At 40.1% G+C, this 25,887-nt stretch overlaps 1 protein-coding gene across 4 annotated transcripts in view; it reads left to right on the forward strand.

Moving 5' to 3' along the window:
• Positions 1 to 25,887, forward strand: part of CNTN1 (contactin 1) — a 249,327-nt gene that overhangs the window by 57,630 nt on the left and 165,810 nt on the right. For all 4 annotated transcript variants that reach the window (XR_010302059.1, XM_064142186.1, XM_064142187.1 and 1 more), the window contains exon 2: positions 18,441 to 18,484. The gene's annotated coding sequence lies outside the window, so the exon portion shown is untranslated. The remainder of the gene's footprint in view (positions 1 to 18,440; positions 18,485 to 25,887) is intronic.

Below are 25,887 nucleotides of genomic sequence, written 5' to 3' on the forward strand. Positions count from 1 at the left end.
TCTCTGGGCTTTGTGGGCTGCATCATTTCTCTCTAACCCAACCTGCTTTCTCTGATTAATCCACCTGTTTCCTGACCCACCCTGGCTGACCCTCCAGTCTTCCTTGGGCTCAAGGCAACGTCTGGGGTAAGGTAGAGAGGGGTGGGAGAAGGTGGAAAGGCGGTTGAGAGCCCCTCCTGGTGACTCAGGTTTCTGAGAGGGGTAATGTGTTTCTGTTTTACCTTTTAACTTGTATATTTCTGTATATAACTGTATATACTGCAAATATCTGCTTGTATATTGTGCTAAGCTGTAACTGTAAAGCTTCATGCAGTTTCCAGAGCTGCTGAGTCTAGTCTGGGTGATTTTACGAAGTCGGGATGGGGGCGGATAACACCCAAAGCATCACATATTGCAATTAAAGGTGCAAGAAGTAATTACTGGGAAACTCTCCTATAAATTTCTGTAGAACATAGGAGACGTTAAATGCCTTTTTAAAGGTTCAAATTGGCAGCTAAGCCAGTTAAGCACTCCGCATTTGGAGCATCCAAGAAGACACTGCTGCAAAGCTTTAGGCTATTCCTTCGTATGTATGGATGCTGTCAAGAATACAGTTCGACTACCATCTACAGATATAGTCTCTCAGGGAGGGGATTTTCAAGATAGACTTTGGTGTAAACATTGAGGTGAGAGGGAAAAAGAATATTTTGGGAGAGCTAAGTGACTTCAGAAAAGTCTTCAGAGACTTTATTTTGCCAATTCAAAATTGGTCATAATGAGCATAAAAATTGTCAATTTGGGCCAAAATGAGTAGTGGGATAGAAAGCCAAAGAGTAAGATGACTTTAGCAATAGCAGCAGTGACTAGTCTTGTGTTCAGAGGTCACTTAGAACCTTAGTCATATGTTCAGTATGTCCTTGTAGGCAACTGATTGTTTTTTAGAGCAGAAATGTCCATGTTATGGAGAACCCTGATCATTTTTTAAGTGGTTGGGCAGGCTGGAATGTAACTATCAAATGCAGCTGTGGAATATCAGGACTAGATAGTTTTGAGTCACCACTGATCCTGCTAGACTAAGGAGATTAACCCTGGCAGAACTACTTTAGAGGACTCTATGCAGGTCAGAGGGAGCATCTGCTGATCTGCTGTTATGATGCATACATTGACTTTTTAGGAAATCGGCAGGTACTTGGCATGTATGGTGCTCTGATACTCCTGTATTTCCTTTTCTTAGGATTATGCAAGGTCTTGAGTAGGACTACAAATAAGTAGCTGTGCTTTTGTAGCTCTGTTTTACAACTCTAGGCAGTACACCTCACTACCTGGAATACCAGACCTTGTCTGCATCAAACAGAACTAAAATATCCCACTTCAGAACATCAGTTTCCTATCCAGGTAACAGGCTGCTTGGTGGGTTTTGTAATCTGAAAGTAAACCCATAATTTTGAAATAGCTTTGGTTTTGGAAGAGAAAACTTCTTTTTAAAAAATCAAAGCAATACTAATGGTTATAGTATGGCACAGAATATCAGAAGTGTAGGATTTTTATATGAGGGATGCAGAAATAGCAGAGTCAATCACAACAGAATTATAGTCATAAATGAGAATTCATGAAATACTCATTTTTTTTTGGATGACATTGCATATACAGAACTTAGCTCCAGATTTTACAATGTCTCAGTTGAAACTGACTGTAGCATTTCAGTCCCTTGCTGTATTTTGCAGGTTCCCAGCTGTCCTACAGACTCATTTATCTGAATAGACTTTACTGTGAAAAAAAATCTATTAAAAGCATTTTCCGTTTGAATATGCCCTGCTTTTAGCAATGAATCTGTCACCTATCTGAATTATAGCAAGTTTTATTTGGGCATTTGTTTTCTGCTAAGCATAGTTTTGTTAGCAATTATCTAATTGTATGAATTTCAGAAATGTAGTTTTCTTGTTGGGGAACACTATGGTCTAGCAAAGAGTATTGATCAAGATTCTGTTAAAACCATACTGGATCGTCATAGAAGTTGGGGAGTTATTTCCTTCTCTAATTTTCCAAGCTTTGAAAAAGCACAGCAGAAATTACATTTGACAAAAATGTAGCCTGGTCTTTTGATTCTTGAGATTTGATTGTTGAGACTTCCTTAATAACTTAAAAAAAAAAAAAAAAAGAGTAAAAAATGAAAGAACAAACATGTTGGACCACCTGGGCAGATGGATAGCAGCCTTTTTGAGGAGTTAACCAGCCTTTTTCTCTGTAATCTTTGTTCATGTATTGGAAGAGAGATCCATTAAAAAATATATTTAAGCTTTTTTTGTTCTCCATCAAAAATACATAGCTTACAGGAAGTAGACCAGGAAAGAAAACAAAAAAAAAAAACAACCCACTCCTAAGCAACAACCTTAAAAATAGTAAGCAGTGACACATTAATAATCTGTACAGATGTTGCTGTGCTGGTCTTGTGGCAGGAACTTTTGTCATATTTTGTAAACCATTTTGTTCTTCTAGAAATTCTCATCCACATAAAATCCTCATCATCTTTATTAGTGGTTTATTCCCCACTGCAGATGGGTATATTTTTCTCATGGTAAATTACTTCCTTAGGGTGGAGTAGTTGATACTGTGAATGTATATCATACAAGTTAAATTCCCTTCATAAAGCTTTAATTTACTGACTGTCAAAAAGTTGTTACATTTCAAAACTCATTCTCCAAGTGAAAAAGCATATTTTACCTATGCATTGGATGCTCTTTAATTGTAAGGCATAGGCAAGTGCTGACTTGCTAAGGACAATGAAAGAAAAAGTTGTCAAATTGATGCCATTTTGTTTTCTTCACCTTACTTATTTTGGAGAATGGAGATGTAAGTAAAAGATGCAAAAAAATAATTTCTATCCTGCTAATGGAGGATCTGAAATATAATGGAGGTACCAGTTCTTCTTTGCAGTAACAATACCCTGGCTGTGCAGATTTCTGCCAGATTGATAGTTGTGCAAAGAGGCTTCAGTGTGAATGATGTTTAAATGTTGAAACAAAACACATACTTTTGGGGGACATATTAGCGTGTATTGAAGTCCGTCAATGGAACATGGCCCATTTATCATGTTCATTTCTAAGGATGTTTTTTTGGCTTTTAGCTTGCTAACTCAGTCAGTACTGACATCAAGTTAGACCAGGATGGAGCTTACAGGATGCATTTAAGTTTACAAGGCATGGTTCATCCAGCTGTGAGGCTTAATTCAGCCTTGATACTAGCAGAACTAGGGTTTGATATTGGTGTTAAATGTTTCTTTTTGTTGGTGTTAGCTTTGATTTTGAGGCTTAGACCTAATATATAGTTATAGAACGGATGTGTGGGAGGACAAAAGCAGGTGATAAATGTTGGACCATATAATCTATCAATTCTACAATGCAAAACAGTCATACACTCAAGGGCCATGCTGGAGTGGGCAGGATTCAAAGCACCATGCTTGAGAGAAACAAGAGTGTCCTAAGCCACATGCATCTGTTCTTGCAGTACTTCTGTGATACAGAAAGATGAGTGACCTTCTCTGACTTCATATAATAAGGGGAAATGTAGAGGGACATGGTCACTGTTGACGTCAGATGATGGAAGTACAGTTAGTACAGGGTGCTCTTTCCATTTTAATTGATGGAAATTTTAAGTGACTTCAGCCAGAGCAGAATTAGACTGTTACTTTGCAAGCTTTTAGCAGAGCCTAGATGGAATAAGTAATTTCTTTATTGGGGTAGGGTTTTGAGAAATAACTAGACGAGTAATTTATAGCATCACATAATGAAACCAACATTGATTTTTCATAGTTCTTATTTTTGATGAGGTTTAAGCACCAGAAGACGCTTTGAAACTTGTTACAACCATAGAAAAGTATTCAAATATCTGTAACGAAAACTAGAATAGGGGCTAGGAATTTAGCTTGCTCACTGTCAAGAAGGACAGAATTGGTGCAGTAAATGGGACTGGCTCAACAATGTTTTCCACAGAAGAGGCAATGCATTTACTGAGTCTGATGTTCTCCTAAGGTGGAGGTGAAGGGAAGTCCTTTGCCCAGAAGTAGTCTGTCCATCAGAGGTTGCTGGTCTGAGCAAGCCAGACCAAGGTATGGTGCACTCTCTAAGAGTGCTCCTTTCTTGGCAGGTGCTGCACAAGGCATGCAGTCCATGGCTGTAGTAACTAGAATGGTTCTGAGGATGCACCACCGCAGCAAACATGTTCTTCTTTAAATAGGGGGTGGATCACTTATCTGTCTTCCTGCCTGTCTTATGATAGTAAGTGTAAGTTTTCATGGCATGAAGATTTTTTTTTTTTTGTCAGAAAATAAAATAATAGGAATTTACTGCTTGTTATTTCTCATTTTGTATCCCTTTATCCAAAGAGAAATACTGTTTTCTGTGACTTGGTAGATGGTCAGGGAGTTCTCTGTGGTTTAAATTGTCTTTCTTCCCTCATATGGGCATTCATGGTGCTGTCAGCAAAGTAAAGGACATCAACAAAGTAAAATGTATGTGACAGAGAATAAAAACAGATAAGAAATTGTGGTAATAAATTGTGCATAATTGTTATAATTTATGAACTTGCTTCTGAAAGACATTGGGAGGTACTTCCTTTGTGAGGGAGAAGAGTGAGACAGAAGCTACCTACTGTCGTTTGCTTTGTAGGAATTTTTCTTGGCGTTTTGTGATTCATAGGCTACAAAATTCTGATGTATTGTAATCAGAATCACAGGTGCTTTGTTGTGTGTACACAAACACGCTGTCATGCTACTCTGTGCCATCATTCCTTCCCACTTATCATTTGCATGTCTTGGTTTCATCTGACTATGAAACTGGGGGATAGTGAGCCCTGCACTTTGAAATGGCTTAGGCTGTGCTGGATCCAATTTTCACGATGCACTGTCAGTTGCAGCAGTGGAGTTGTACTAGTCTGCATCTGGACAGGAGAAAAAACCTTGCCTCCTCTCATGCACTGGCAGAGCAAGCAGCAGCTGCTCAGTGTGACACCATTTGCAAGCACAAGAGGGACGTCTAACTGTGCTGTGTTTGCCTTTCAAATAGCTGCTTCACATCTGGTTCAGGGGAAAAAAAAGCTACAGGCTGGATGGAAACATCCCACAGGCTGAGATGTGGTGTGCTGCTTGACGTGATACAGATAACTTACCAGAGCCTTGGTCTCACTGAGCTCTTGGCGATCTGACTTCATATATATTATGTTAATCGGGGAGGGTCTCATAGTGTTTTCCTAAATCCTAATGTTATTTTCCATGACATGGGAGCCATTTATATCTCTGAGAGATTATCTTACTTTTTTTTCTTGTCATTGAGGTCATGAAAAATCCTAAAATTCAGGGATTTAATTATTTTTGCCAATGGAGAAATCTGTTTATAATAAGTTACAGAACAACAGATGATCAGAACTTAAGCAGTTAGCCTCTCAAATTTCTAGTTCTATAATTAAGTTAATAATTCTTATATTATCATCCTTCTCACATCCTCCAGTCTAGCCAAACTGTAATGCTGGCCGTGAGCTCTGCAGAAAAAAAATGTTTAAAAGTGCCTTTCATCTCCCTCATACTTTTCGTTTCCATCTGTACCCATTAGAACTGTACCTTTCTTTGAGGCAAGATAGGTATTATAGTGATACAGAATTTATTCTGGGGCACAAGTCAGTCCCTTCAGCGTATAGTTAGTCTAGAACCTACGTTTTTATTAGGAAGCTATTCATAGTTCTACATCTATATATGGTAGAATAAACATGCGTATTTAGATGCTTTTACTGTGTTACTTCAGGAGAGAGATGAATTCTCCAACTGAATGTGTTATTTATCATCCTGCTATCTGGCAGAAGTTTAAGGTGGTCCTACTCCATTTCTATCCAAGGCATGTCTAAAAATTAATTGTTCCCAAACAACCAAACAGCAGATACAATGCACTTTCTCATTTTGTAAGTAGAACTAAATCCAAATTTATTTTGAGTTCTTGAGCATGCAGTGACTAGCTGAAAATTCTGTAATGAAGAATCACATAATTTAATTGTGCTCTGCATGATAGAAGCAAGGGCAGATGCAGCTCCTTGCATTCCCCAGTAAATCTAGACCTGTGGAACATACTTGGAAGTGGTGACAGTTTTATGTTCTCTGGAGTAGAAATGAATTACTCCTTCTGGACCAGATGAATTAGAGTTTAGATGGTAATGCAGGCTGCCTCTGACTCCCAAAAATCAGTAATCAGAAAACTTAAATGATGTAGAAGTTACAGTTTTCTGCGATACTTCTTTCTTTTGATTCTGTGGTAATTAAATCTGAACCTTTTGGCAGTTCTTGGAATGATTTTATCAAATTCCATGTTGAAAGATTGAATATCTCCATGTCCAGAGGTGAACGGTGTTTGTACCAGCAGTTTGAATATACTTTGCTAACACTATTCTTGAGGGTAGAAGATTATTTCTTACCCTAACAGAAGTATTTTTCAAATGTTTGGCAAAAGCTTGGAAGCTCTTGATAAGTTGTTTGAGCGTGGTACACCCTGGCATACCTTTTTGATTTGATGCTTTTTGTTTTGGCAAATTCTTCTATTGCAGCCATTTTTTTTCAAACTATCTTCTTAGCAAATATAGTAGAGATACAATACATGAGAGTGAGGGAGTCAGTAAACATTTTTGCACATCATGATGGTCTTTGTATGGAATAGGAAAGCACTTTTCATATTAAGCCTTAACTAGGTAGCTAGTGGTTGCTGTGTTCAATGGGAAATGTCTTGTGCAGTGAATACTGGAAATACCACACTGAGCTGCACCTCACTGAAAGCATCTGATTATTGATGTGCTCTCATATATATATGTGCTTAGTATACAAGGTGTTCTCACTTGCCTGGCTGTTACTCTTTATGCAAATGAAATCTATTCATTCACAAATGTCTTGAGGCATTTGAGGTTGGGACTGAACTTAGATGTCCTTAGGACAGGGACAATCCACAAAATCTGCTGCACTTAATGCTTAAAGTCTAGTGTACAGGCAAAATCTAGGTGCTGCCCAAACACGCTCCCTGAATCACTAAAATCTAGGGACTAATGATCCAGTTTTCTCCTTCAGTGAACAGTTTAAAGATGCACAAGTGTCAGTACAGGCATCAGAGCCTGAAAAAAAAAATCACTTAGTAATGAATGGCATAGAGGGAACTTCTTGATATGGAATAAAATTTACTAATTCCTTCCAAATATTGGTTGCCATTCAATTATCTGTATCTTTTTAGGGAAGCTTATTTAGTTGCTTAACTGTTGATCAGTTGTATGTGGGTGGTGAGGCTAGCTATGAAATAGTTGATTTTTTTAAAATATTTGATCAGCATTAACATGGGAATGAATGGTCTTGCAGTTTAGAGTGCTGCTATCTGGTTCCTTGATGAGGCATTTGCTGAAGTACTGCATTGGGAGTCCAACGGAGGGTTACGAGGATGGAACATGTGCCTTATGAGGAGAGGCTGAGGGACCCGAGGCTTTTTAATCTGAAGAAGAGAAGACTGAAAGGGGTTATAATAAATGTGTTTATAAATATCTCTGAGGGGTAGGTATCAGGACAGGGGTTGACATACTCTTCTCACTTGCTCCCTGTGATAGGACAAGGAGCAATGAATATAAGCTGCAGCACAGGAGGTTCCACTTCAGCACAAGGGGGAACTTCTTTACTGTAAGGGTCACAGAGCACTGGAACAGATTCCCCAGAGAGGTCGTGGAGTCTCCTTCTCTGGAGATTTTCAAGGCCCATCTGAATGCATTCCTCTGTGACCTGAACTAGATAGTGTGGTGCTCCTCTGGCAGGGGGGTTGGACTCGATGATCTCTTTGGGTCCCTTCCAATGCCTAACAGTTATCCTGTGGTCCTGTGATCTCACACCACAGGCAGATAACAAGGATGAGATTTTTAAAGTTTTCTAATGCTATAGTGTGTGGTAGGATGGTGACTTAAAGTTTGTGTTAGCACATGGTTTCTGAAACAACATTAGCAAAACCAACTTGAAGATTCTTTAGAAGAAGGAACTATTTCTTTATGACATTGTCAAATACAAATGCCTTTGTTTTTCCTTTTTTCTTAACCTCTTAAAATATTTATAGCAGCAGAAATTCCTAAGTATACTTGGCTTGCCACAGGCAGGTCTCTTTGGCCTTGACAGGATCGATTTCTCTTGCATAAAGAATGGTTTATGAAAGAGGCTTTGAACAGTTTCCTGCTCTCTGCTGGGTAAATGTCACTGCCTGATAGTGATAAATTAGGGATTTGCTAATACATGGAGAGGATCTCCACTCTGGTTTTTAGACTAGACAATATACTGTTCAAATGCAAATCGTGTGTGTTATTTTAATAATTGTAATAATTCAATATTTTGGAAATCCTTTTAGCAACACTAGAGTTACGTTTATGGTAGAACAATGATATAAAATGAATGGCTTGAGGTTGGAAGTGGAGGCATTATCTGTTTGTATAGCTAAGTTTATGAAGAAAGACTAAATAAGATCCCAGTCCTGCAGGATTATGTGCATGAATAGAATGCCTTATATGTAAATCTTTTCAGAATGAGAACTTTTGTAATGTATAAGACATAAGCCACATCTGTCTCTCTGCTTTGTGATACTCCTCCAGTATGAATGCACGGCTAATTACGCTCAATTTTAATTCCTTGCAAGAGCAGTAACTCCAGCTCCAACCACAAGTTAAATCCAGAAGAAGTGGGGAGAAAGCAATTCAGAGGCTCATAGCATGTTGATAACATTCTCCTTTGCACACTGAAGTTGACTTGTTTACGGCACAAATTTGCAGTGGACTCGCCTGTATAAATGCATGAATTTGGATCTCCAATGCTTGCAGGTCTATTTGCAGACCTCAATATCTAATGAAACAGCCTGCAGCTAGCAGAAAATGGTAAGGTGTCGATGTGATTAACCAGACCAATTAAAGAATTGCTTCATCTAGTAACTCAGTGGTGGCAGCTGGAAGTGTAGTCTCTCTGTTGCAGTAGCTTTGGTCAGGGCAATGCTGTGGTACTCAGCTTGAGGCTGCAGGTGTCATCTTCATTTTTACAGAGGAAAAGGAGTGGAGGATGGTATGTGGAGCTAGGAGCTTATTTGTAGCCTAACTCAAGTCTTAACATTCTAATCAAAATATAGCTGTTAGGTTAGTACCTGTTCCCTTCTCTGGGGTTACATTCACCCTTTCATTGTGCTCTGGGTCAACTGATGGTGTTGATACTTCTCAAGGACAGCTGGAGTGGCGGATGAGTGAGGTTATCATGATTCTCGCTGGCACTCTGGCACTAGAAGTTTCATGTTAGCAGTGGAGTCTCTAATTGCCTCCTCATAAGTACTCTTGGAGATATTTTTGCAAGTTTTCTAGCACAGTTGGCTTATTTGCACTTTCTTCATTGATTCCTAGTTCCACATTACTTTTTTTTTTTTGTTGCTACAACCGGTTTTACCTGAATCACTCCTTTAGAGCATGATTTGTATTTGCAGGCTGCTGCTGGTGGTATCTTCTTGTACTTGTGATGTGCTACACTTTGGTTTTATTCTAGGGTCTGAGAGTGATAAACAGAAATGTTGTTCTATGGTAGGTCAGGGCTCTGCCCATCTTCAGGAGATGTGCCTCCTCCTGGAAAGTCAGAGCAGCTATTCAGAGGGGAATGTGTTGTGGAAGAAGAAAAGCAGGGGCAGCCAAGCAAGGTATGTCTTGTTGGACTGTTCTGTCTCCAGCCTCAGCAGTTCTAGACTGCTGCCCCCCTGTCCTGTTCTGGAGCTGGGATTGGGCTGGGAGAGTGTGCTAATAAGTTTGCAGGATAGTCTGTTAGGAAAAACTACTTTGGCTTTCATAGTACCACCTCTGTAGCGTTCCTGGAAGAATCACAGATGGTGGACATCTGTCTCTGTGTTCTATATTTTGTGTTTTGATATTGTTTTCTTTTTCAACGTGTTGGTTTTCTTTTTTAGCATTTGCTAAAGCAGCTTCCTGACATATGAATTAAAAAAAAAAAAAAAAAAAAAAAAGAGAACAAAAAGAAGAAGCTCTGAGCTTGCATTACAAAGTACTTACAGGATGGGAACTAAAGTTAGACAGCTGTTGCAAAATTCAATTGGCATCTAACCCAAGCATTTAATTTACAATTTTGGAACAATGCGAGATGAATTTATACATGCTGGTGTCTTTCTTGTGTGGCACCTATGATTTTTTATATATATTGACATTACTACCCAGACTGTAAACTGAGAAGACAAAAAAAGAGTATTTCTTAAATATTGCTCTGTTTCTGTTTTCAAGCCACCAAGCTGGATAAGACACACCAGCTCACCTGTTCTTTTACCATTTTTGTGTGGGTCATATCTCCTGTATGGTATTTCAGCTATATACTTGCTGGCACTGTGGAAACTGTGCTCTTATTAAGTCAAGAAATACTAATTTTGGCTTCTGTTCTGTAGTAATGCCTAAACTGATTTACTTTTCTTCAAAAGATATGGAAGAATTTTTATGTATATTTTTAATATAGCATCTCATTCATTCTATTGAGCTTTTTGTTTGTTTGTTTCATTTTCTATTGTAAGTGGTAAAAGCAAGTGTGACTTTCCAGCTGTTGTGATAACTGACTACAGAAAGAGCTAAACTACATAATCACTGTGGCAGCTGTCTTGAGGCTATTTTTCATGAAGGACTTGAGGGAAAGGCCACATTTGTTGGAACGTGAAAACAGTACTTAAAAGGATTAGGTAAAAGTGCAGAAAAAGGATTAGGTAAAAGTGCAGAGGAAGGCTTTATGGAAAGGAGGAAAATTATCACTAACAACTCTTACAAAAGCTACTAGAAAATGTCAGAAGTCATAGATCATAAAATCATAAAATGTCAGGGGTTGGAAGGGACCTTGAAAGATCATCTGGTACAGCGCCCCTGCCAGAGCAGGATCACCTAGAGCAGATCACACTGGAATGCATCCAGACAGTTCTTGAATATCTCCAGAGACTCCACAACCTCCCTGGGCAGCCTGTTCCAGTGCTCTGTCACCCTCACAGTGAAAAAAATTCTTCCTCAGGTTCACGTGGAACTTCTTGTGGCTCAGTTTCCACCCATCACCCCTTGTCCTGTCACTGGGCATCAACAAGAGCCTGGCTCCATCCTCTTGGCACTCACCCCCTACATGTTTAGAAACATGAATCAGGTCACCCTTAGTCTTCCCCTCTCCAAGCTAAAAAGCCCCAGCTCCCTCAATCTCTCCTCATGAGGAAGATGTTTGACTTCCTTAATAACTTTTGTGGCTCTGCACTGGACTCTCTCATACAGCTCCCTGCCCTTCTTGAGCTGGGGAGCCCAGGACTAGACACAATAGTCAAGATGAGTGTTATGAAGGGGCCCGTTGAAATCTGAGTTTGGGGTAAAATGCAATGAGGCTAATTTAAAAGTTATTAAATAGTTTATTAATATACACAAAATAATTCCCCCAAACTTATTTACAACTCTCCACACAGGTTCTTGGATGCAGCTAGCAGCACTATTTCACAGAATGTCTCTGTACAATGGAATTGTGAAAGGTTTTAGAAATGCCTTTGATAGAGAGTCTGGCGGCTTCATTCACCGCTTGTGAGGTTAACTAAATTCCTTTAGCAACCTGAACAATGAATTCAGGATACTCACTAGTCCTAATGTCTGTGGCCCAAAACATAAGCAGGAAAATACTCAACAGAAGGCCTGTGGCGAATTCCATGTGAGCTGCAAAGTGGAATCAGCTGCTGGCTGAGGTGACTGAGGCGGCTTGAAGCAGCTGAGAGGACGGCTGAGGCGGCTGAGGCGGCTGAGGCGGCTGAGGCGGCTGAGGCGGCTGAGATGACTGAAGTAGCTGAGGTGGCTGAGATGACTGAAGTAGCTGAGGTGGCTGAGATGACTGAGGCGGCTAAGGCGGCTGAGGCGGCTGAGGCGGCTGAGGCGGCTGAGGCGGCTGAGGCGACTGAGGCGGCTGAGGCGGCTGAGATGACTGAAGTAGCTGAGGTGGCTGAGGTGGCTGAGATGACTGAAGTAGCTGAGGTGGCTGAGATGACTGAGGCGGCTAAGGCGGCTGAGGTGGCTGAGTTGGCTGAGGTGGCTGAGGTGGCTGAGTTGGCTGAGGCGGCTGAGGTGGCTGAGGTGGCTGAGGTGGCAGGCAGGCAAGCGGCAGGTGAGGGAGGAAGGAACGAGCACGCAAGCAGCTTATTCACCTGTTCACCCCCTTTTATAGGACAATGGCCGAGGCTAATGGTCTCCTTGGCCACACAATCACCCAATCACCTCTGGCAATCACCCAAGTAGACCCAAAAAAGGAAGAACCCACAGGCTGTTCTCCTCCAAAAATGGGGGTGCGTACATACGCCCTGCACGCAACAGGGGTGTGGGCCTTATGAAACCCCTCTCAGGCAACCGGATTGAACCAGACTGGGCTGCCTGGGTTTCTTTGTCCTGTTTTCCCGCCTCTGGCTGCAGTGCAGACAGGCAGGTAAGTAAAACAGGATATGCTCAAGCCCATTTTATGCCCTTTAGGACTATTCACCACAATGAGGCCTCACCTCAGTAAAGGGGAAGGAGAAACTCCCTCGACCTGCTAACCACAGCCCTTCTAATACACTCCAGAATGGCATTGGCCTTCCTTGACACAAGAGCACACTGCTGGCTCATGGCCATCCTTCCATCCACCAGGACTCCCAAGTCCTTTTCTCCTCCACTGCTCTCCAGCAGGTCAGTCTCCAACCTATATTGATACATGGGATTGTTCTTTCCCAGGTGCACGACTCTACGCTTGCCCTTGTTGAACTTCATTAAATTCCTCCCTGCCCAACTCCTCAGCCTAAGTCTCTCTGAAAGGCAGCACAACTCTCTGGTGTGGCAGCCACTCCACCCAGCTTGATGTCATCACCAAACTTGCTGGCAGAGCACTCCATGTCCTCATCCAGGTCATTAATGAATACATTGAGTAACACTGGTCCCAGTTCTGACCTCTGAGGAACTCCACCCTTCTGAGTCAGAGCTTAAATCTGAACATGATGTATGCCTTTAGAAGAGCTTCATCTAATGATTAGCACCAAGGTAATATTTCTGGTGTAACAAACTAGCATATTGATTTTCAATTGAACTTTTAATATCTCTAGATAGGTAACAGCACTTTATGTCTTTGGGTCTTGGAAAAGCTACACTCCTTAATGTGTACAGAAAGTATTGTATTTTGTATTTATGCAGGATGTTGCATACTATGTTCTTATCCAGGAGCCATTCTTAAGCAAGTAATAGATATACTAATTTCTTTCTGATATAATAATTTCTTTCTTTCTTTTTGGTAAAGTTCTTATTTTCTCCATTTTTTTTTTTAATGCATGATGTTTTGCTTGACATACTATTCCTACAGTGCCCTCCACAATGGATTCATATAGATAATGAGTATTGCAAAAAACATTTTCTCTGAGTGGAGGCTAAATCACCCTTTTTGGCCATTGGTGTGCACATCCAGTCCCTGGTTGTATAACTGATGATGAGTCCTTCTGATTAGAAAAGACTGGAAGTGTTTTTTTTTTTCAAGAGCTACTCATGGTGGCTTCAGCATTACTGAATTCAGCAGGAAGCTTTCTTCATCGCAGCCATCTCTTTTGCCTCACACTGTGATTGAGGCTGAAGATGGGAAATTAGATTTGCAAAGATAATCTGAAATTCTCTGTGATTTTCTATAAATTTTCATGTGTAGAGATTCAAGCATGTAACTTCATTATCTGTTACAGCCCACTGAATGGGGAAAGTGGGATAAAATTGCAAAGTATCTACCTGTTTTTGTTATGGTGTGAGCTGAAATAGTCAAATATTTTTGTGGATCCTGGTGCAGTACTGTCTGTCTGTCCTAATAAAATGAAAAAAATCAGGCTCAGGCTTGATTCAGATATCAGTAGATACAAATGATGACGCTTCCAGTGCCATTGCTTAAATATGAAAGAGGATCATATTGTGAAGGTTCTGAGAATCGTCTGTGGAGGACAGTTTATTTTATCACCAGGAGTGAATCCTGCTGGACCATCTCCCTCATTTCATTTGCTGTGCCCTTGGCAAGCAGGGAAGTGCTGAGCAGTGAGTTGTCTGAGCTGTGTAACCTGCCACCCAGGAACAAGACAGGACATCCGCCAAGATATCACTGAATTCCCTGCCTGGGGATTGCCTGAACATATTCAAGCTGCCAGTAGTTGCCTGATTTTGTAATAGATAAGAAGGAAATCTTTCTAGAGAGGGTAAAAGAGGGAAAATATACTCTATTTTATTCGTGGCCTACAGATCTCTTCCATACTGAGATTGCTCTGAATCTGTGTTTGGTTTTACTGTTGTAGTTTTTCTCTCTGTCATTTAAGTCGGGTAGAGTACAGCAAAGCAAGGATCCTTCATGCCATTTCCTATGTTCTTTCCATAAGCATCCAGTGCTTGCCATTGTCCAGGTCAATGCACTAAGGTAGAGGGACCTCTACCTCTCCTTTCACTCTGTTTCTGTATGTACTTAATTCCTTGGTAGATTAGTTTTAAAATTGTGATGGTCTTATGATAAATATATTAGGAAGAAAAAAATTAATCTCTCTTTTAAACTTGTAGGGATGAACATCTTTAATTTGCAGTTTCCAGGAGTATTCTTGGTTATTTAATCTTTTCATTCTAGGTACTCCATTTTTAAATCAAAATAAGACAGTTCTATGCCTTTTAGTTTTTCACACTTGGAAAATACATTTCTAATTCCCTGATGTCTGTAGTCTGTCTGGGCTAGTTTGTTTGATAGTTTGTTTCTTACTGATTGTCTGAGTTCTACAGGCTTTTTCATAACATGTAGGCTACTAAGGTTAAAACATACAGAGATGATATACATGTAATGGAATAGAACCATCCAGAGTTACTGATGAAAGGGCAAGAAGGTGTTAACACTCAGTGCAATTTACCTCTAGCCAGGTTTTACCTTGTTGAGGATAAAATTAATGTCTGTTGATTTTTTTCTGACCTTTTTTTGCTTCCTCCATTGCACAGTAGTCTTTTCAGTTGAAAGAAATGAATGCAAAGCTATTAACAGCAAGTGTAGAATCTGGTGTAACACAAATGGATCTTGAAAAACAATATATATAAAGTTACAGAAAGATTATAGTGCTGCTAGGGTGTTTCACTAAATATAGTAGGAAATAGTTCTCAGGCCTTTACTTTAGAAAATTGAATAGTTAACTGGAGAAGCTTTAACAAGAAATAAGTTCTTCAAGTGCTTGCCATTTCTGAAAACCATTCAGGACCATTGAATTTGCTTTTTCGATGTTCTAGTTTATTTTCCACTGAAGCAAAACAGTTAGTGTTCATAGTAAGTGTTGGAAGAATGACAAAATATATAATGTTGTGGTCTACAAAATAAATTGTTATTCCAAGAACTTCCTACAACTTATGACAACTCTATACCCAGGAGCCCCACACCCCTGAGGCCTTAGAGGAAGACAAGGTGTGATGATTTGGGTGTTACCCACCTCCCCACTCTTATGAAATCACCCAGTTTGGTGATGACGTCAAGCTGGGTGGAGTGGCTGCCACACCAGAGAGTTGTGCTGCCTTTCAGAGAGAATAAGGCTGAGGAGTTGGGCAGGGAGGAATTTAATGAAGTTCAACAGGGGCAAGCGTAGAGTCGTGCACCTGGGAAAGAACAATCCCATGTATCAATATAGGTTGGAGACTGACCTGCTGGAGAGCAGTGGAGGAGAAAAGGACTTGGGAGTCCTGGTGGATGGAAGGATGGCCATGAGCCAGCAGTGTGCTCTTGTGTCAAGGAAGGCCAATGCCATTCTGGAGTGTATTAGAAGGGCTGTGGTTAGCAGGTCGAGGGAGTTTCTCCTTCCCCTTTACTGAGGTGAGGCCTCATCTTGAGTATTGTGTCTAGTCCTGGGCTCCCCAGCTCAAGAAGGGCAGGGAGCTGCTTGAGAGGGTCCAGCGCAGAGCCACAAAAGTTATTAAGGAAGTCAAACATCTTCCTTATGAGGAGAGATTGAGGGAGCTGGGGCTTTTTAGCTTGGAGAGGGGAAGACTAAGGGTGACCTGATTCATGTTTCTAAACATGTAGGGGGTGAGTGCCAAGAGGATGGAGCCAGGCTCTTGTTGATGCCCAGTGACAGGACAAGGGGTGATGGGTGGAAACTGAGCCACAGGAGGTTCCACATGAACCTGAGGAAGAATTTTTTCACTGTGGGGGTGACAGAGCACTGGAACAGGCTGCCCAGGGAGGTTGTGGAGTCTCTGGAGATATTCAAGAACTGTCTGGATGCATTCCAGTGTGATCTGCTCTAGGTGATCCTGCTCTGGCAGGGGCGCTGTACCAGATGATCTTTCAAGGTCCCTTCCAGCCCCTGACATTCTATGATTTTATGAACTTGAAATGTGTTACTTGAAAACCAGTTTTCAGGCTTTACTAAGACTTATGACCATGCAAATACAAATTTACCAATGGAGTGAATGTAGATTAAATTTTAGGCATGACAAAGCAAGTCCTTTTGTACATATGACCCTCAGTAAGATTAGTTCAAGTTATTTTTGTCCACAGGCTCTCAGGAATATTTTACAAGGAGGAGGAAATAATGGGGATGTTCTTTACGGATGGGGAATATTCTTATCTTCTGTCCAGGTCAGCAATAGCAGTATAAAACTCCGGTGTCATAACATATACACTTACTTGCTTTGTGAGAGAGAGAAAGGGTGAACCTGGGAAGTAATCATTACCTTTCTTCTTCTCTGATCAGAGTGACAACTGTGAAAAATGCACATTGAACTTTTGGAGATAAGGTGCCACAAGAAATTTGATTCTCTGACAGACTGACAGCACATGTAAAGAAGTAGAATTACATAATTTACTGAAGCCTTATGAGAAATGATTACATTTACAGTCTTGTAAACAGTCATCAAATCACTGATGGGCACATCTGATTTTGTGTTGCAATAAATCAGAGCACAAGGGAAACAGACTAGTGAGCACAGCTTGACTAAGCTACCTACAAAATAGTCTAGCTTTGAAGCCTGAGTGCTTGGGTCTTCTGTGTCTCCCATGAATTATCAATTTCTGTGTCTATAAATTCTTTTGTTTGCATTCACATTCTTAAATCGTTCTCCTTTTGGCTCTTAACACAGCTTAGAAGTACTTCATATAAAGGAGATCAAGTTACAAAAGTAAATAAGGCATCTGTGTAAACTGGAAATGTATTTATGTGGCATATTTCTGGAGTGAGTACTCTGTGCTATCATAGAATTGTAGGATGGCAGGGATGCGAGGCACCTCAGGAGATCATCAAGTCCAAACCACCTTCCAAAGAAGGATCACCTAAGGCAGGTCACACAGGAGTGCATCCAGACAAGTCTTGAAAGTCTCAAGGAGACTCCACAACCAGTACTTCATCACTCTTCAGTAAAGGTTTTCATCATGCTGAGTTGAAACTTCGTGTGCTGCAGTTTGTGTTTATTACCCTTTGTCCTCTCAGGGGACGCCACTGAAAAGAGGCTAGCACTTTCTTGACACCCACTCTGCAAATATTTGTAAACATCTATAAGATCTCCTCTCAGTTATCTTTTTTTCCAAACTAAACAGCTCCAGGTCTCCTAGCCTTTCCTTTTAAGATAAATGTCCCTTAATCATCCTCATAGCCCTCCCTTGGACAGTCTCTAGTATAACACATTTTCTAAGGCATTTGGATTGCTTTAGATCTTGGAAATGTTTGAAAGATTGCAAATTGTGTCAGTGCGGTGTTGTTTCTACCTTGGATCCCCTGATCTAGAAGTACAGATTATTACACCCCAAATGCTAAGAGAGGAAATGGACTTTTGGAGATAGATTGACAATGTCTAAAGCTTTGAATCAGGGAAGAGTTAGGAAAAAGAGTCAAATTCGAAGTTGAGTAAAGATTTTTGAATCTCTCTAGAAGGACATGATAGAATATGCTGGATGGAAACTAATATAGGGAGGAATCAGAAGATATGCAATAAAGGGAAGAATGAAATATATTAGAAAATGCAGGAGTTTGATGTTATGCTGGCATTTATCTGAGCCGGCATCTCAGTGTAATGTACTTCAGGAGAGAGCTCCAGGATCAAGTTTTTCTGATAAGGTATTAATGACCTTTAGAGTAGCTAAATGTGCACTCAAGCTTATTTTTAAAAGGCATTCCATAATAGCTCAGGAAAAAACGACTCCATCCAAGTTTGCTCGGCTTTTAGATTTTAATTTTGGGGTGATTTTATTAATATGCCTTATTTTTTTTGCAAGACAGTGACTAACTGGAAACTCACATGTTTGTGAATTGCAGGAAACATCTGGCAAAAACTGTTTGTAAGAAAATGTTGTATATATGCAGAACAAATTCTAACAGAACTGGTAATTGAAAACTTAAGAGCTGAGCAAACAACTGAACCCTGTCTTTATTCAATTCTAGATACCGTGTCTGCATCTGTGAGGAAACTGTTCGCCTTATTAGAGGTCGGTGACTTTTCTTGTTTCAGTTCTTACAAACAGTTTTAAAATAATGATTTCTTACCATGTTTAATGAATTGAAAAATGTGATTTTCTTAGTAGAAAATAATTAGTCCCAGTGCAGTGGTAAACGTGGTGAAAAACATGGTTAATTTGGAAGCTTAGGCTGAACTAATGCACAGAAGCAGTGTTGTGGTTTTGACCTCATCAGTGCAATTGGTTTCTAAATGTTTGCTATAATAAAACACAGCATTTTAGCATTAGGTCTACTGGCATGATTTTTTGATTCAAATACTTTTCTGCTTTGAATTCTTGTTTGATGCGTATATCCATCAGTTCCTGATTGAGGTCTGTACTAGTTTGTACTTCTGAGGTTGTGTCTATCATGAAAGCCACATCAAATAAGGTCCTTGTATATATTATACAGAAGCATAGGACCTAGTCTATTTTCACTGACTATTCAGAAATTATCTACTGATTACAGGATACTGTTGGCACTGTGCTTAGCTTAATACCATATTGTAATAGTTCCAGTCCTCACAGAAACTGTGCTTAAGCTTTTGTTTTGATTTAGAAGTGAATCTTCTCATCAGCCAGATCTGACTGTGTAGCAATGTGGAAGAATAGTGTGCTGCTCAACCTGTAGCAATGCCTGCTGCTTCAAGCAAACATTCATAGCATTTCTGTCCTCTGCACTTAAAAATGCACCTTACTGTAGCTTTTCTCCCCCTGGGACAAGTGTCACTGAGACACATTTTTCATTTCTGAAACCTGTTTTGTATCTGAGAAGAGGTCCATCATGTTGCACTAATGCACATTTTCCGTTTGAGAAAGGTCCACCTTTGTTACATTGTTCCTGTTTTCTGTGTGCATATTGTCATGCTTTCCTTACCAATAAACCCTTATTTGGCATGGCACATGTTGTTCTCATGCTGAGAGAGTGAATGACCATTACCCTGCTTATTGTTCTGTACAAAAGAGCTCATGATCCCAGGAGCAGCTGGTTGTACCTGATGCTTTTTGTCTTCATTCAAAATGGCTGAAATCTTCTGCTGTTTCTAATTTATAGTTATCATTGGCAGAGTGAGAGATGGAGGTGCAGTTTCCTGCAGTGGCAGGTAGCATTGCTTATTCTTCTGCTGGCACAGGGTACCTGCAGCTGCATCAAGCCTGCACATCAGGTAATGTCTTATGTGCCATTCTTCATCCAGTGCTTTTCCCTGGGGAAAGAAGCAGCTGGAAGTAATCTGCCTGTTTCCTGCACAGTTCTCTCCTGAGCCCTCGGGATGTGGAGAGGGAGCAGGCCACATGTACCTCCAATCACCATCTTTGAAAAGTGTCTGTCAAGTACAATGACAGAGAGGCAGTGGGGCGGGCAGCACAGCTGTAATGTGACATTGCAGGCTCCTTTTTACTCTCCGACCTTGTGGTATTAGACAGCCTTGTGTAGGATCTTCCAGTCATTCATGTCTTGTTCAGGACTGGAAGGAGTGCTGAGCCGTGCTGAGCTGCAGCAGAGAAGTGTGCTATCTGGTAGGACTCAGCACTCAGGATACCATTTGGCTACAGGTGAGCAGCACAAGGTGCCTGCTATGTGCTTCTCCCCTCATCTGACTCATAGACGTGCTTCTGAGGTATGGCCAAGCATTTTATTTGAAGATAAAGTTGAGACGCATGTGTATTAGTTCACTGTGTTATTCAGCATTGGTGATGCTGTTGTCTTAATTGCTGCATAGGCTGCAGCATCTCATCTAACAAAGCTGCAAGTATGTTGTAGCTAACTAAATATCCAGATACAGCATTTAGTAGTACTTTTCATATATATTTATAGTTGTATTTCTGTGATGTGGTGCAGTCTCTGCACATGAAAATTAAGCATTGCAATGCCCAGAAGTATGACAAAGTTGGGTCTGTGCTCAGATGTAACTCTTGCTTCAGACTAAATACTTCTCAACAACCTTGCAGAATTCAATTTGAATATGTTTGAATGAACAGAAACATTTCAGTCAACATTTTCCTGGCTAGGCCTTCATGGGATACATTCTGCTTATTATGCATTAATTTCTGCAGCTATGCAGCTGCCTTTTAGATTGAGGGCATTATTTTCAAATCACTGAAGTATTTTAAGAGCAGTGCTCTTGGTAAAGGCATAAACAAAATACAAAGGCCAGTCTGTTTTCCACATAGTAGATTGTTGAAGAGTTTGTGCCAACCAGTACAGAGTGCAATCGTGTCTTGCTTCTCTCTCAAGTGATGAATTACTCAACTGCCTCAGCTCCTGCTGCTCCACATTCTTATACTTGAGCTGTATTGTTGGAGTGATCTGCTCCTCTTCACAGAGCAGCCAGTGTGAGCAGAAATATAAATGTATAACATTCTTTCCTTCATGAAAAATCTTCACCTGCAAGCTCTTTTGGATATGTGCCATCTTTCCCAGCAGGGTAGTTAATTGTGCTTTTGAGATTTCTGTTTTTAAAAGAAAACAGACAGATTTTTTTTTTCCAAGCAATAGCACTGTGCACAACAGTATCTGTTAAAACTTCTGCAGATTTGCAGAGTTGCTATTTTTTGTTGATACTCTGATATGTTGCGATATCTCAGGCATTTTATTTTGCCATTTTTCTCTTCAGAAAATTTCATTCAAGTTTGCAGTTTCCTTTGATGGTTCACACAGTAGAGACTATGAAAAGAAAAGGCATGTCCAGCTAAGATCGCCTCGTTCAGGTGTATTTCTGTCTTCAGCTCATTTTACTGTGAAGTAGGTAGTGCGTGTGCCTTCAACAGTTTTTGATTGGGTTTTTTTTTGAGTTAGAGTTTGCAGCTACATGCATGTTGTAATGTGGTTGCCCCTGCAGTTTCTTAACATGCCTTGGTGCTGTTACCTTCCCCTTGGGGTTAAAATGTGACTGATGTGCTACAGAAAGGCACATCTTGAGTGCTACTGCCACTGATGGTGAAACCTTTTGGCTTTGCTAATGACAGTATTGAAGCATATGCGTAGGTATTGCAAAGCATTGAATAGAATAATTATTAAATCAGTAGCAAATACTGAGGGTCAAGTACAACTATTTTCTAGTTGGGGATTTGCTGAGAAATCTTTGCTAGTTTACAAGAGCCAGTAGCCTTGGAGGAAGCACAGTAACTGTAGTGACAGAGAAAAGTCACTGTACTTGAAGTAACCCATAGCACTTCAATTACAATGGAAAATGAAGCTTATATTTTCCTCAGAAAAAGGACTTGTTGCATGACTAGCACAATTGTTGTGGATTAGGAGTGGAATCCTTGCAAACACTCAGAACTTTTCAGTTGTTCATATCAGCACTTAACAATCCCAAGGCCTGTGGGAGGAAGATTATCTAGATGTTTGATTAGCTATCGGCTGGTATTGATGCTGGTGTCAAGTAGTGGACATCTCTTTTGCTTGAAGAAGGATGAGTCTGCCACTTAGACCATAAATGTGTCAAAAGGTGTTTGAATCAAGGTAAGATGTTAAGGCACTTACTCTGATGTGCTGACAGCTTTCACAGGTAAATAAGAAATTCATATGGATGAGAGCAGTGGACCAAACAGACTTGTAGGGCTCTGTTATCTTAGATATGTGACTTTTCACTTTATATCAAGAACCGTGTATGTGCGTCATTAAAAAGAGAATGACTGCAAAAGATTGCTTACTGAAGCTTCCAAAGGGGTACAAAGCAGTAGTTATTTATGGATTTTTGAGGCATAAAAGCAATCCCAAGACAATGCAAACCACAGAACCTTCCCCCAGTACAGACATTAATTTGAACTGCATGGGTTTCTTTAAAGACATCTCAGTAAGATGCTCCAGAGTGCAAATGCATAAGCAGAAATGCTCATTAACTGGAAAGTGACTCCAAATGAAGAGATCAGAGATACATATTGACACTAAAAACTCCTTAAATTATAGATTGGATGAATCCCACCCTGTCATAAAATATATTTTACAAACATTTAAACATTACAAATATCACAAAATCTGTTATTTTTCTGCTGGCATTTGTGGAATTTGCTATTTCATCTTAGTTTTCTTTTGGATAAGCCAGATAGGCTGCAGTTCTTTAGGTCTTGCCTGAGGCAAGTATCAGAAATGTTACTTCTCTAGAAATCTTTCTTTGGTCTCAATCATCCTTTTGTGGTGTTAATTCATGGACTAAATGTAGAATACTTGTAATGACTTCACTAACTTCATATACTGGTCCTAATTATAGTAAATACAAAAGCATAACTTAGGTATTAATTCTAAGGATAATTATATATTAGTGTATTATTCTCCTGCGTGGCTCTGCACTAGAAGTGCACACTCAGCTGTTTCCTGGTCCACGCTGGGTTCGTTCACAGCTTTTGGGAATATGACTCTCCACTTTACAAACAAGACTTCCTGCTAATTCTTTAAGATATCACCATTCTAAAATGGTAAAAGGATAGCCAGGAAAATATTTATTTTTAACTGTGAGCTGGATAAAAAATTGCTCCAAATAGGAATGACAAATGATTCACTCATGCCTGCCTGGTTTTGCAGATGCGTTGTAAAAAATTACCAAGTTACGAGTGCTCTATGAATCCTGGATTGCAGTAATTTCAACATCAGTATGGCTAACTGTTCCTTGCCTCCTTTTTCTGCCATTGTCATATATCTACATATCTATGTATGTGCAAAGATACATACATTTATGTACACAAGCAAGGTATATTGAAATTGTAGCAGTCTCTTCTGAGTGATACGTGATTTAGTTACTCTAGTAGAAATCATAATTTTGGTTATTTTACTTTCTTCTGTCCAGAATAAGCCTCAGAGATTCTTGATAATCTCCTGTAGAGTACTTGGCTAATTTGCAGTGTATGTTGGCTACTGTTTTGAGCTTTGACATCTCCCTGTGAGTGCAGACCACTGCAAATGCCAAAACATTATGATTCCAGTGATGACTACTTCAAATTAAATTAGGAATTACTGTGCTACTGCTGGAGTGGCATAAAAAAATCTATTTCTGATTTGAATAATGCTGTTACAAGTTCAGCTTCTGGATGCACATCAGATGCTATCTGCTCTGCAGTGTTCTCCTGGTGGGAAGAGCTGATGATTGGCAGCTGCTGGGAAAGTAGTGAGTCTAGACGTTCAGCAGCTGCCAGGTTGGCCCTTCTCCCAGGACATAGCTGTGGAGGGTAGTTAATGGTCCAGAAGGGTGGTTTCCACAGCTGCAGGTGAGACTTGTGTTAGTTGGATCATGCGATGTTCATGATAGATTTGAGTCTGCTATTACCAGAGGCTAACTGCATAGCATTTCTGGAAACCTGAACATATTTTTCATCTGAGTAGGGGCAAAGTAAATCTGCTTGGCCAAAGAAGTGTTTTTAGAAGTTGTCTTGTCTCTGCAGAGGCATGAGGACCAGTGGCCTGTCGGGACACTTTGTTTTTAATAGAGAGAACTTCATTTTGAAACTTAAGCTATATGTAGAGCTCTCTCAAAAGTAGGTATTCAAAGTATGAATTGTTCAAGGTGATATATACATATATACTGCTGTGGGATCCAAACTGATGTATATAGTTTCTTATCTTTATTTCTCTGTTGGGATTTTTTTGTTTCATTATTCTTCTTCCCATATTGAGCTCATTTTTCCTCTTCCTATTCTCTCCATTCTGGAATAATTGCTTGCACTGTCTTGCAATGCTTATTAACCTGACTTTAGAAACAGGATTTCAGGCAGGATCTTTTATGCCCCTTCCACCAGCAGTTGCTGACATTTTCAGACTTGCCCAAACAAGGCAAAGGAGATTCAAGGTATCTGCCCTTTTACCACATCTCTGTCTTACCATTATTATGGTTTCCTCTCAGCCTGTTCCTAACCCTAGGAAAGAGATGCCTAATAAGCAGTGAGTGATTTCCTTTGTAAAAAATCAAAGACATGTAGCACTGAAAGTGACAGGCCCATCAACTACCCCATCTCTCTACCAGGTCAGCGCAGGGAAAAGAAAATGGCAGGAGATGCCAGCACGTTATTTTATGGCCACAGACTAGATTGTGTCTTGAAAATGTTCCCTCATCTGTTTCATGATAGATCTTGAAGGTGAAAATAACATTCTAGATTAAAACATTTTTACATAGGTACACCACATATTTGAGTGAATAAATAGTTTGATCTTAAAAATGAAAGGAAACCAGAAAATGTGAGGACTTAGATTCAGTTTTATTTGTCTTCCCTCCTGACAACCAGCTCTCACAAAAATTGTTTTGAGGATCATGTTTAAGATGTGGGATGCCACCTGTGCATTTCTGAGCACTCTTCCCCTTCTTTTATAGAACAATGGAAAATCATACTGTTCAAAATGATTGGTGTTTGTGCAGGCTGGGAGTAGTCTGTGTCAGCCCTGTGAGTGGCATCTTTATCACAACCTGTTTTGACAGGAGGCTTTCATTTAGCTTTGTGTATTCATTTTGTAAGAGGCATTTGCATGTAGTAGCCAAACTGCATCTGGGAAATTGTGACAGAAGCAATCATACTGTGGATGACTTTATGGGTTAAACAAGCAGCTCAACTCTGAATGATGTTTTGTCAGAGCCAGGCTGAAAAGGGCAATGTGGAAATGCCCCACGAATAGCACAGAGACCAGAAGGGTGTCAGAGTACTGTTCAGAGGTTTTCTCTGTCTGGAAGAAAGTGAAGCAAACAAGGTTATTTATCTGTCCAAAGCACTCAAACAAAACCCTTGACTAGTTATTCCGCAGAGACAACTATGAGAGGAATAAACAATCATGTGGGTTTTGGGAGGAAAATATTTGATCAACTCTGGATCTTAAAGAGGAGAATTTCAGAGACAAAATTCAGGTCAAAGCCAGTTCACCTCTGGGGGAGGGAGATGGAAGAGGCATGGAAGAGACAGCAAGAGACTAGATGAGACACAAATCCTGTTTGACCTTGGCTTTCAATACAGAGTACAACTAAAGGTCATTTGCATTCATGATAAAATTTAAGACAGAAGTAAATCTTGTGAGCCTTGCGAGCCTTGGAAGTGTGTGAGGATAAGAAGTATCTTGTCACCCATTTAGGTTGAGTTCTGTTTTGATGAGGGTCTGCAGTTTAAAAATAACACAGATATGCAACTTTAGGGGTCTTATTTCATGCTTTATATATTAGTTGCATACACAGACACACATGCTATATAAAACCTATAATGTGTAGAGTACACATAAAATTAAAAATACATATTAAAAATACCCTTTTAATGTCTAGTTAACTGTATCATGCCAGTTATGTACCTCAGTAAATGTAATAAACTTTCATTGAGTTTGTGTTGCCAGTACCACTAATAGAACGGCACTTTAATTTGGTGTAGCATTTTTCTGTTTCCTGTGGAAACAAGGATTTTACACTTTCTGTCAGTCCTGTGCATCA

Source organism: Pogoniulus pusillus, chromosome 4 (assembly GCF_015220805.1).
Source record: "Pogoniulus pusillus isolate bPogPus1 chromosome 4, bPogPus1.pri, whole genome shotgun sequence".
In the NCBI taxonomy this organism is placed as follows: domain Eukaryota; kingdom Metazoa; phylum Chordata; class Aves; order Piciformes; family Lybiidae; genus Pogoniulus; species Pogoniulus pusillus.